This window comes from Anolis carolinensis, chromosome 1 (assembly GCF_035594765.1).
Source record: "Anolis carolinensis isolate JA03-04 chromosome 1, rAnoCar3.1.pri, whole genome shotgun sequence".
Lineage (NCBI taxonomy): Eukaryota > Metazoa > Chordata > Lepidosauria > Squamata > Dactyloidae > Anolis > Anolis carolinensis.
Window position 1 is genome coordinate 44,290,305 of NC_085841.1, and position 11,937 is coordinate 44,302,241.

Sequence of the window (11,937 nt, forward strand, 5' to 3'; positions counted from 1 at the left end):
GTCTTCGTTAAATGTTAATTGACTGCTGGGACATGAGAAATAATGGGGAGGCATGGAACTAAGTTCCTTTTGTTGTGTGCCTTTAAGTTATTTCCAACTTATGCAGATCTTTGAGTAATGGTATCATGATGTTTGCATGGCAACATTTATTCAAAGGATAGTTGCTACATACTGCCCTCATCTGAAGCTGGGAGAGTTTGATTTGTACAAAGGTCATCCAATAGGTTTCCATGTCCAATATGAAACGAGATTACATGGACTTGTAATAACAGTTGAACAATTATGCTATGCTTGCACTCAAGTTCCTGTTATATGTTTGAGAATGGAAAACAATGAGAAAGCTCAGAAGTTTCTCCAAGCAGACTGGCTTGGCAATCAACAGGCATTGCTTCCCAGGATTGTCTTTTAAGGATGGAAAGAATATTCAGAAATATTCAGAAAAATAGTCCATTAATACATTCTGATAATGTATGAACTCTGGTGAAAAGAATTCTAGAATTACAAGTGGGATTTTTTTCTGTGCAAAATTCAAAGGTGATTGATTTGCATAACAAGCAGACTTTATAGTACAGAAAACAGTTTTTCCCCTATGCATAAAATATTTTTTTTTTTCCCTGTACACTGTGCAAAACAACCATATGGAAATTTTGCATAGAATAAGTTCCAAATGGTAAATGGGCTACAAACACTGCAGTTTTCAAAGAATTTTTCACAGCAGGAAGAAAATAGTTGAAGTTACTAATTGCGTCCTTCAGGAAGAAAATTAGTGATGAATTAGACCTCTATCCTGATTGATCAAACCCAAATGAAATGCATGTATCTGTTTGACATTTTAAAGTCAAGCATCATTCCCACAGGTATTGCATCTATATTCAAGCCCTGACTTAAACAGAACAAACTACAGTCTTCCGTATATTACAGTATCACAACTCCCATCAGCTCTAGTCATGATGCTTAATGGTGAGGAATAAAGGAGGGCCACATGAAATGACATGGCAGGTCAGATTTGTTCCACAGGCCTTGAGTTTAACATGTGGTCTAAGGCAAACAACAATAGAATCCTGTGATTTGTAGTTTGAGTTCTTTACAAGCAAGCTCTCATCGAATCATAGAAGAATAGAGTTGGAAGAGACCACATGAGCCATCTAGTCCAACCCTCTGCCATGCAGGAAAAGCACAAAGTACACCTGACAGAGGACCACTTAGCCTCAGTTTAAAAGCTTCCAAGGAAGGAGCTTCCACCACACTCTGAGGCAGAGAGTTCCGCTCCAGAACAGATCTTAAAGTCAGGAAGTTCTTCCTAATATTCAGCTGGAATCTCCTTTCCTGTATTTTAAACCCATTGCTCCAAGCCCTAGTTTCTAGGGCAGCAGAAAACAAGCCCACTCTCTCTTCCTTATGACATGGCTATCATGTCTCCTCTCTACCTTCTCTTCTGCGGGCTAAACATGCCCAGTTCTTTAAGACAATTCTCATAGACATAGGGCATGGTTTCTAGACCTTTGAACATTTTAGGTGCCCCTGTCTTAACAGTTTCCAGTGGTCAGTATCTCTTTTGAACTGTGGTGCCCAGAATTGGACACAGTATTCCAGGTGAGGTCTAACCAAAACAGAATAGAGAGGCACCATGACTTCCCTTGGCCCAGCTCTCTGGTCAGTTAAGGTCATTTTGAATTCTGATCCTGTTCTCTGAAGTATTAACTATCCCTCCTAAATTGGTGTCATCTGCAAACTGAATAAGCATGCCCTCTAAACCTTCATCCAAGTAATTTAATAAAGATATTGAATAGTACTGGGACCAGGATTGAACGCTGCAGCATTCCACTGGTCATATTATAATTCATTGACTACTCTACAGAATTTGAAGTACCTCACCAATCTACAAATCTCAGGATTCTGGATGGAGACATGTAGTCTGGAGTCAGAGTACACTTCCTCCCTAAACAACTTTAGCTCATGCTCAAAACTGTGATGCTAATATATCTCAGGTTCCTCAGTGAAATATGTTTTGCTTTCAGATTTATCAGCCAAGAGGAGAACCTTTGTGGGATGTTTTTTTCTTCCTGAAATACAAACCAAAGATAGTTAAATACAATCCACTGGTGTGGAAAGATGGGGGAATTATATTCAAAATATAAATCCTCCTGATCTTTATGGTGATGTTCTGCTGGTAGGTTTTTAAATTCTTTGATTTAAAACAAATTCTTTCTCACGGTTATCACTGCCTGCTTTCTGCAGCCTATGCCACCATTGTTGGAAGGCTGCTAAGTGATGTGAATCATCTGATTGCTTTCTGCAACTTGGTTCCAGGGCAGTTGTATATTTCCGCCCCTGTGACCAATATGCCAAACAAATGCAGCACAGCTGAAGTTGGAAACTGAGCTGGGAAAGCATATCCGTGGGCAAGAAATACTAACAAAAACACAGAAATTGCAGCATTGTTAATATAAATCCATTGTCTATGCAACTATCTTCAGCAACATGTGTTCACTAATGGATATCAGATATTTGGGGGCTAAACAGCAATTACAGACCTATTGACATTGTCCAAATTATTTTTATCTAAGTGATCTAAGAAGCCCTAAAATGCCCGTTTAACTTGAAAAGAAGCATTATTAATCTGAATTTTATCCCAGTTGAATTATACATTAAAATGCATTTTCCCTCAATGGTTAACGAAACAAGTTAATAACAGCAAGCTGTCAGAAGCTAGATTTTCTAATATTGCTTCTATAACATGTTCCTTCCCCTGTATAATGCCATCCAAGCAACTAGGGTTCCTTCTTTCCTGGAGAACACCATTTACCCATAGGCAGGCAGTCACAGATTATGAATAAAGCACGGGTTGCTGTGAACTCAACTGTCAGCCAAACATAGCTCAGAGTGCTTCAAATATTTTTTACTAATGTCTGATACAATGAACAAGCTGTGAAAAGAGGGATAAGAAAGGCTGAGCTTTTCTAAAGAAGAAAAGATAGCTGGGTTGTAAGTAGAATACTGGAAAAATTTATTTGGTCCCTCATTTTAAGCAAACTGCCCTATAATCATATTTCCTAAACTAATACATGGATTGGTTGGCAGTCAACTGCAGAGCTTTCTGAATTTTGCAACAGAATTCTCAACTCAAAAAACTACAGCTATCACATTTTGTTGTATTTTAGAATTTTAAAAAAATATAGTTACAAAGAAAGGGGATGCAGAAAGAAAAAAAATGAGAGGTAGAAATACATAGTAAAGGGCTACACATATACATCAATAGAATTTCTCTGCATTTCCAAAACCATATTTTCTCTAAGTCAGCATCTATAAAATACATATTCATGAGTTGTTAAAGCAGTGAGATCTTCTGTCCACTGAGCAATAGAGAATGTTTATCTTTCCAGCCCTGGAGTCCAAATCTTTTGGCAACAGTAAGAGCGCACTAAATCCAACCATATTGACCATGAACTCTGTGTTTCAAGGATATAATTTAAGATAATGTGGGTGCCTACAAATGTATATGATTTTTCCAGAACAAGTTGCACGTATTGTAATACATACAACCAAAAAAGGGAGAACTACTAAGCATCTCAATAATAGCATTTGTAGTCCCTCCACAAGGATTACACAGGATGGAGCCACGACAATCACAGTGGAATCCAAATAATATAATTCTGAAGTGTGGATATACCTATAATCTCACTCCAGTTTTCTTTTGAGATAAGACTTTTTCTTGTTTCTGGTATGCTAGAAAGAAGTAAGTGAAGATTTGCATTTCTGTTTTCTATATTCTGTTTAATAGCAAGGCAGCATTTTTTTTTCAATAGTGTAGTCAGTCCCTGAGTTACGAAAAAGATAGGTTCTGTAGGTGTGGTCTTAAATTGAATTTGTTTGTAAATTGGAACAGGTACATTTTGAAGTGTAACTGCAGCCCCCCCTCCCTCACACAGATATATACAAACTTTTCACAGCACAGGGAAGGGTTAGCACCCATGTGGTGTTTGTTTTGCTGACTGTGTCCCTACTCAGAAGATTTTACCTCACTTTCTGTCCCTGTGAAAATTAGATTTTGAAAAATTTGGCTAGTTGTGGAAACACGGGTTAGCGATAAAGCTTAACTGGAGACACCTTTTCCCCATGATAACTCTTTCAGGAGTGAATTTCCCTTCTGAGGGATAGATTTCTCTCACTTCCTGTTGTCTTACCCCCATTCTTAACTATGAGTCATTTGTAAGTCAGATGTTTGTAATTTGGGGAAACTCTCTTGGTTTTAAGCAGAGGAGGAGAAAGTTATGTTTTTAGCATCACAGGTTTGCATCTTGTATATTTCTGATATTATAGTAAGGTCTATCTAGATGGATTGTTCAGGCCCATTCTGCTCCTAAAAAGAGTGAAAAAGTAATGGAAATAAGTCAGTGAACCAATTTCCACCCACAAAATAACTCTCCTTGAGATATGAATTTGTTCCTGTTTTGTATACACCCCAACATTGGTTGGATTCAGTGATCAACTCTGTCTAACAACCTCTTCACACAGGGCTAAATTCGGTGGCATGCACCGATTTAGCCCCAGTCACCCACTGAGTTGGCCAGCTCCCATCACATGATGCCAGCACAGCTTCATGGGTGAAGGAGAGTGGAGCTTGTGCAACACAGGACAGTTCCTGTGTTGCCATTGCAATGCATGGGGGGGGGGGGGGAGGCCATGCACACCATGCACGCTCACACTTCCCCTGTCTAATTGGCCTCTGTTAGAGCCAGACTATGTGGGGCATCGGCACTGGGTTCCCCATGTCCCTCTGCAAAGTGGAGCACCGTCGGCTGTTGTGTAAGTCATTCTGATCTGGAGATTGACATGCTTAGTTTGTGTAAACAGGCTAAGCATGCCAATCTAAACCAAATTCAGTTCCTTTACTTTGTGTTAAAAATAAATTCCAGTGTGAGAAGATAAAAGGACTTATCTAAAGATCAGGATGTTATCATTTCATTGGCTAGTACCTTCAAGCTGTTATAGTATACAATTTATCTATCTAGATCAGTAGTCCTCAACCTGTGGGTCCCCAGAAATTTTGGCCTTCAACTTCCAGAAATCCAAACAGCTGGTAAACTGACTGTGATTTCTGGGAGTTGTAGGCTAAAACACATGGGGACCCACAGGTTGAGAACCACTGATCTCAATGTTCTCAATCAATTGGGTTGATAGCCTGGCCAGTTTTTGTCTGTTTACTTAAGGAGGAAGAACCTAAGAAGCAAATAGTAAGGTTGTTTCTCTTAAAATTTAATATTTGCATCTAAAATTTAGCCTTATATTTTCAGTTTTCAATTAGAAAGAAAATAGTTGTATAATTTCACTTTAATTATTGTGGCTGTAGTCTATGGAAACCTGGGATTAACAATTGATGAGGGCTATTCTAATTCTTATACAAAATTCTCAATTGAAAAACAAAATAAAACCAGGATTCCATAGACTGTTGCCATGGCATCTCAAGTGGAAACAGTGCTACAATTGTGTTGTGCTAAAAGGTCCCAGGTAATTCTGAAGTAGAGTAGAAACTCAACTGAGAAAAAAATGTTAGAATACTCTTTTCTATCTTGGGATGATGATGACAAAGGCAACAGGGGAACTGCATTACGGGTATCTGACTTGTGGCACATACCCTGGGAAGCTATGGATTTATTGATTTTGAAAAGCTGAATTCAGTATGAAGCAATCCTTCTTATGTGTATAAATTTAGTACTAGATTGTGATACTGTATTTTTATGCTGCCTATAGGAGCCAAAATGCCCTTGCTCTTCAATCAAGGGTAGTGAGTAGAGTTGATTGATTAAACCTCACTTGCATTTTGAAACTGACGTGCTAGCATAGATTGGGTGCAGAAATGTCTGAAGAGTGGCCTCCCTGTTTCAATTCCTGTTAAAATATACATCAGTCAATCAGACTGATGGAAAAGTGAGTTACTACTGGGAGAGCAGTCCATCACCCCTAGCAAAATTAAATAAATAAATAAAAAAAATCAATATTTCATCACCAAAAATAAAATGGTTTCTCTTCCTTAGATTTGTAAAACCAGAAGGATGATAGCGTTTCATGCAAGCATTCATTGTTGATCTTATAGCAAAATAAATAAAACAGATAATCAGCAAAATCTAACTGGTTGTGGTTCTGCATATATGACACAGGGTGGTGTAACAATATTAGATTCAGTTCATTTTAATGAGTATTTATGAAAGTTAGAGTATATTTTTCATATTCAAAGTGAAAACAAGTTATTTTAAAGAAAAAAAATGTAGGAAAAACAAGAAATGATAATTTCATCAACTCCAGCTCAAGGCTTAGCATTTAAAAGCTACTGAATTAAGTCAAGTTAGTACTGAGTTAGTGTTAATAGCTTGATTTTTGAGAGATGCCTAAACTGTAATTGCAATATCACAGGCAGTTACAACATGGAACTCATCTACATGTACACCAAAATCTGTGGTTGATCTAGAGCAGAAATGCTCCAGACTGGCCCCAGGATCAACAGAGTCGTTCCGATATTCTGCTCCAACTTATGGTGGGAGCTGAATCCAGACCATCTAGTGAAGCTAAAATCTTACCATGGATGTCCCTGTTGCCACTGTCAGACTGCCACAAAGCTGTCACTGGAGGCTTTTTTCTGATGTCAACAAAGGTACCCACATGACCAGGGAGGAGGGAATGGAAGCAATCACTTCTTTTTCCTCATCCCACGAGCATATGCTGATGTCAGCAAATGCATCCAGCGATACCCAGGAGCTTTCTGGAGATCCATGGTGGCCTGGCAGTGTTAACAGGAATGCAATATGAGCCTGATCCATCATATTTCCCCAAATCTTTGGATTATAGGGGAAAGGGGATGCTGGTGCAAGCCTATGTGGACAGTGGACTGGTTAGGTTTAGAACCAGTCTATCTGTCTCTGAAGTGCAGTCACTGATGTCAGACCATGTGGGCAGTGGACTGGTTTGGATTAGAACTCATCCATACATCCACATGAACCTTGAAATGCAGGGCTGCTCTGGAAATTTGCTGAAACTCTGAAGCATTCCCTGACTTCTTGTAATGTGGGGTAAAACCAAGTTTACCCATTTTACTCCATATTACAGACTAAATATTCCTGGACATAATTTGGACATCCAGGTTTAACTTCTGGTCAAAACTGAGATTTAGGGGCAGTGAATACAATCCCATGGACACTTCATGTTGGGAATGGCTATGCTTAATGTCATCTGAATTTAATTAAAACAACTAAATAACTGAGTTGTTTTTATTTGTAGGGGAGGGGGACTGAGAATGGTGAATGGGAACATACGAGTATATCTATTAATGCAAAATGTTATATAATTACTACATTATAAATACATTTCTGTGTGGATTCTTCAATAAATCATGATACAGGAAGAGTAACATTTTCTGTCCAACCTGAGTTAGAAAATAATGGTTATAACAGCTAAAGGAGGCACTTTGCTTAGTGGCAGTATATCTAAATATGAGACTTTGGTGACAAACAATGGTGGAGTTCTTTGATTTCATAAACTAATAGGTTTGAAAGGGACCACAAAAATCACCTATTTCAGTGCTTGTGACACAAGAATACATACCTAAAAGACTCTTAAAATCACATCCAATTTCTGTTTAAAGACCTTAATAGAAGAAGAGCCCACCATCTCGCAAAGCTCTCTGTTCTCTTTGCAAGATTCTTACACATATTTGGATAGTCAGAGATAGAAACAGTATCTTTTACTAAAAAGGCTTCATATAATTTATCCAATAGGGTTTTCTTTTCTTTTCAGTGAATTAACCTCATGATCTCTTGCTCAAGAATCTGATTTTACACATTTTGAAAACCACAGCCCCTTAAGAGCAAATGAACTTTAAGACATTCAATAGGTACATATTTCAAGGCCAGATGTGTTAGGCAGTGTTTCTCTAAAATATGGATGCTGATTTCAGCTGAAAGGGGCTTCTTTACCAGTGCCTATCACTATTTTTAATTCCATATGCATTGATGTGTTTATTTATTGTTACACTAAACTATTTTTATTCCAAAATTGATCCTTTTTAGCACAATCTTTTGGGTTTTTTGGCACTGAAATGATATTATCCACATTGATTGTCTGAAAGGATTTTTAAAACAAATTTGACAGAGTTACCAGCACTTGGACTGGGAAAATTGTAACCTCAATTGATACCCCCTTGCTCTCCCATCCACTCACCATGTCTTATATGTGTGATTGCTTTACCTATGCCGAGCTCACAGCTCACAGCTCAGCTTGCAACTCGACCCAGATTCACTGTGAAACTGTGAATTACAAAGCTCCTGAAAATGTTTTGAAGTTGGCATGGCAAATGCAATTGAATTGCAAACTGGTCACATGGCTCTAGGGTTTATAGGATGCTGCCTTCTGTACCAAAGACAGAGGTAGGAAATAACAAATTTTCTAACAAATTTAATTGGTGACTAATTACTTTTCGCAGCAAAAAGTTGGAACAGTACTCTTCTCAGCTCCAGGAATTCTTGGTTGAGACCAATTATCTGGATTCGTCACAGTCTGGCTTCAGGCCTGGTCATGGGACTGAAACGACTTTGGTCGCCTTGGTGGATGACCTCCGCAGAGAACTAGATAGGGGGAGTGCATCCCTTCTGGTTCTCCTGGACATCTCAGCGGCTTTCGATACCATCGACCATGGTATCCTTCTGGGGCGGCTCTCGGGAATGGGTCTTGGGGGCATTGCTTTGCAGTGGCTCCGCTCCTTCCTGGAGGGTCGTTCCCAGATGGTGAAGCTGGGGGACACCTGCTCGGACCCCTGGCCTTTGACCTGTGGGATCCCGCAAGGTTCCATTCTCTCCCCCATGCTTTTCAACATCTACATGAAACCGCTGGGAGAGGTCATCTGGGGTTTTGGAGTTCGGTGCCATCTCTACACAGATGACACCCAACTCTACTACTCTTTTCCACCAAACTCCAAGGAAGCCGCTCAGACCCTAAACCAGTGCCTGGCAGCTGTGTCAAACTGGATGAGGGCTAACAAGTTGAAGCTTAATCCAGACAAGACAGAGGCCCTCCTGGTCAGTCGTGGGACCAATCGGGGTATTGGGTGGCAACCTGTGCTCGATGGGGTTGCACTCCCCCTGAAGGCGCAGGTCCGCAGTCTGGGGGTCCTCCTGGATTCATCTCTGATGCTTGATGCCCAGATGTCGGCGGTGGACGGGAGGGCCTTTGCATATTTAAAACTTGTGCGCCAGCTGCGACCATACCTCGAGAAGTCTGATTTGGCCACGGTGGTCCATGCCTTAGTTACATCCAGACTGGATTACTGCAATGCTCTCTACGTGGGGCTGCCCCTGAAGACGGCCCGGAAACTCCAACTGGTTCAAAGATCGGCAGCCAGATTTCTAACGGGAGCTGGCTATAGGGAGCACACAATGCCCCTATTAAAGCAGCTCCACTGGCTGCCGATAAACTGCCGGGCCCAATTCAAGGTGCAGGTTTTGACCTATAAAGCCCTACACGGCTCGAGCCCTACCTATCTCTGTGATCGCATCTCCTCCTATGAGCCAGTGCGGACCTTGAGAGCTTCCGGGGAGGCTCTTCTCGCGCTCCCACCACCGTCTCAAGTGCGGCTGGTGGGAACGAGGGAATGAGCCTTTTCGGCAGTGGCCCCCCGGCTCTGGAATGCATTGCCAAAAGAGATCAGGCAATCCCCTACATTATCCAATTTCCGTAAGGAACTGAAGACCTGGTGGTGTCGGCAGGTTTTTGAGTAATTATATTGGACTACCGCCGATTTCTGAGCCTGAATATATTGCACAAGATTTCCCTAGCCTAAAATGATACATTTTAATATATTGGTTTTATGGTTCCCGTCCCCTTGATCTGGTCATGTAAGTGTGATTTATTGTTATAATTGTATTATTTTACTTTGTTTAATAATGTGTATTATGTTGTTATGTAATGTTTGTGTTGCTTTTATGACTGTAAACTGCCCTGAGTCCCATCCGGGAGATAGGGCGGTATATAAATAAAGTATTATTATTATTATTATTATTATTATTATTATTATTATTATTATTTTGTCTGTGATGGCCAGGGGTGTAGTTTACTATATTTTAAAAAATCATGGCAAGGTTACTGACTCTTATCCTTTACTGAATATGTGTAAGCAGTGGAAAAGGGAGGATAGTAGGAAAGGTCACATGGATGGATGCCTTGTCCATCAACAAGGACAAGGTGGAAGATTCATCTACACCAGTGGATCCCACATTTGGGCCTTCAGTTGTTTTGGATTTCAACTCCTAGAAATCCCAGCCAGCTTACCAGCTATTAGGAACTGTGGGAGCTGAAGTCCAAAACATCTGGAGGCCCAAAGGTTGGGGAACCAGTGATCTACACTGTAGAATGAATGCTGTTTGCCACCACTTTAACAGACATGGCTCAATGTTATGGAATCATGGAAGTTATAGTTTTACAAGATATTAAGTCTTCTCTTCCAAAGAGTGCTGGTGTCTGAATTCACAGGATTCTTTAGCATTGAATCATGACTGTTAAAGTGTTATGGTTGAGCCTTCTGGCTCCGATACTAGGAGACGAGGTCGTAAGACTCCTCGAGAGTCAGACTCTTTTGAGGAGCGTGAAAGGAAGCGGCTCCGGGACTTATTTGCAGAACCAACTGACGAAGACTCCTTCGAGGGTTTTACCGAGGGAATGGAGGAAGAGATGGTTAGCTCAGAGGAGGATGACATGGAATGGACTCGTGTGAGGGAGGATTTGGGTGTTCCTGGTAATGATAGCATGGGAGGCGACTGGCGGGTTGCAGGATCGGACCCGTGGACGGGCTGGAGGGATGGAACGGGATCCACAGCTGGGGATGCTGTGGGGCGTAGTCCAAGGTGTGTTAGTTCTGATGAGGATGATGATGAGGAGGCACCTGGAATTAGGATAGCAGCTGACAGCGATGAGGAGTTATGAACTGGCATAAAATGGGGTTTAGAATCAATGGCTAATTGCGTTGGGCAAGGTAATCTGGACGAACGCTTGGGCTCTTGTTGGGGAACTTCCTGAAGACGGGTGTGATTCGTTTGCTGTATACGTAAGTTACCAAGGACACTGGGCATAGACGGCGGGAGGAACTGTGTGGGCTTTTCCTGTGCAACTTGTGTTTAATCTTGATAGCTTGGACCTCCGTCGTCTTTTTGACGGACATTATTGCCAACTCTGGATTGACGCTGGACTGACTGACTGACTACGACTCTGGACTAACCCTTCTGTGGCTATCGGTGGAACTTGTGGAACCTAGACGTCTGCATTTGGCTTTCGACCTCGGACCGGATTGGGACCCCGCTGACCGTCGTTACCCTGATTGAAGTGCCTGGACCTGGTTTTCGCCCGTTGCACGGAGGAGCAACAGCCCGAGTTACTTCTGTAGCTCTTGAGTAGCAGAGGGGAATCTGCTGCTGGGTTTTGTGTTCATTTTGACCTTTTGTTAACCAGTTTTTGTTTGTTTAATTGCCAGGCTGAAGTAAGCACCTTTGTTTTAATCCGGATTAAACTTCTGTTTAATCCGGTTTATTCTTTTGAACTATCTAGACTCAAACGAAGTTATTTTTGTTACTTTTCACACTGAAGACAAGTGTTTTCCTAGTCCTTTGTTTCCTACGGGCAATTTTTAGTTCTGAAACCTCAATAAACTGTGTTGTATTCTACTTGGAGCGTTCTGTCTTTGACATAAAGTCACGTCACTGTCAGATCACATTGGTTCTAGTGCAGGTACACCCAGAGAGGGGAAAAACACCTGGGGGACAGAAGAGATATATTGACAACCTGAGGTGCACTACACACATTAGATGTTTGGTTTTTTTAAAAAGAATAGAATAGTCTGCCTTTTCTGCCTTCCTTCATTTTTCCTGGCCTTGAAAAGAAAGACTGCCACTTTGGGAAGTT

At 41.0% G+C, this 11,937-nt stretch overlaps 1 protein-coding gene across 3 annotated transcripts in view; it reads left to right on the forward strand.

Moving 5' to 3' along the window:
• lrfn2 (leucine rich repeat and fibronectin type III domain containing 2) overlaps positions 1-11,937 on the forward strand; it is a 401,482-nt gene that overhangs the window by 98,068 nt on the left and 291,477 nt on the right. The gene's annotated exons all lie outside the window — the stretch shown is intronic.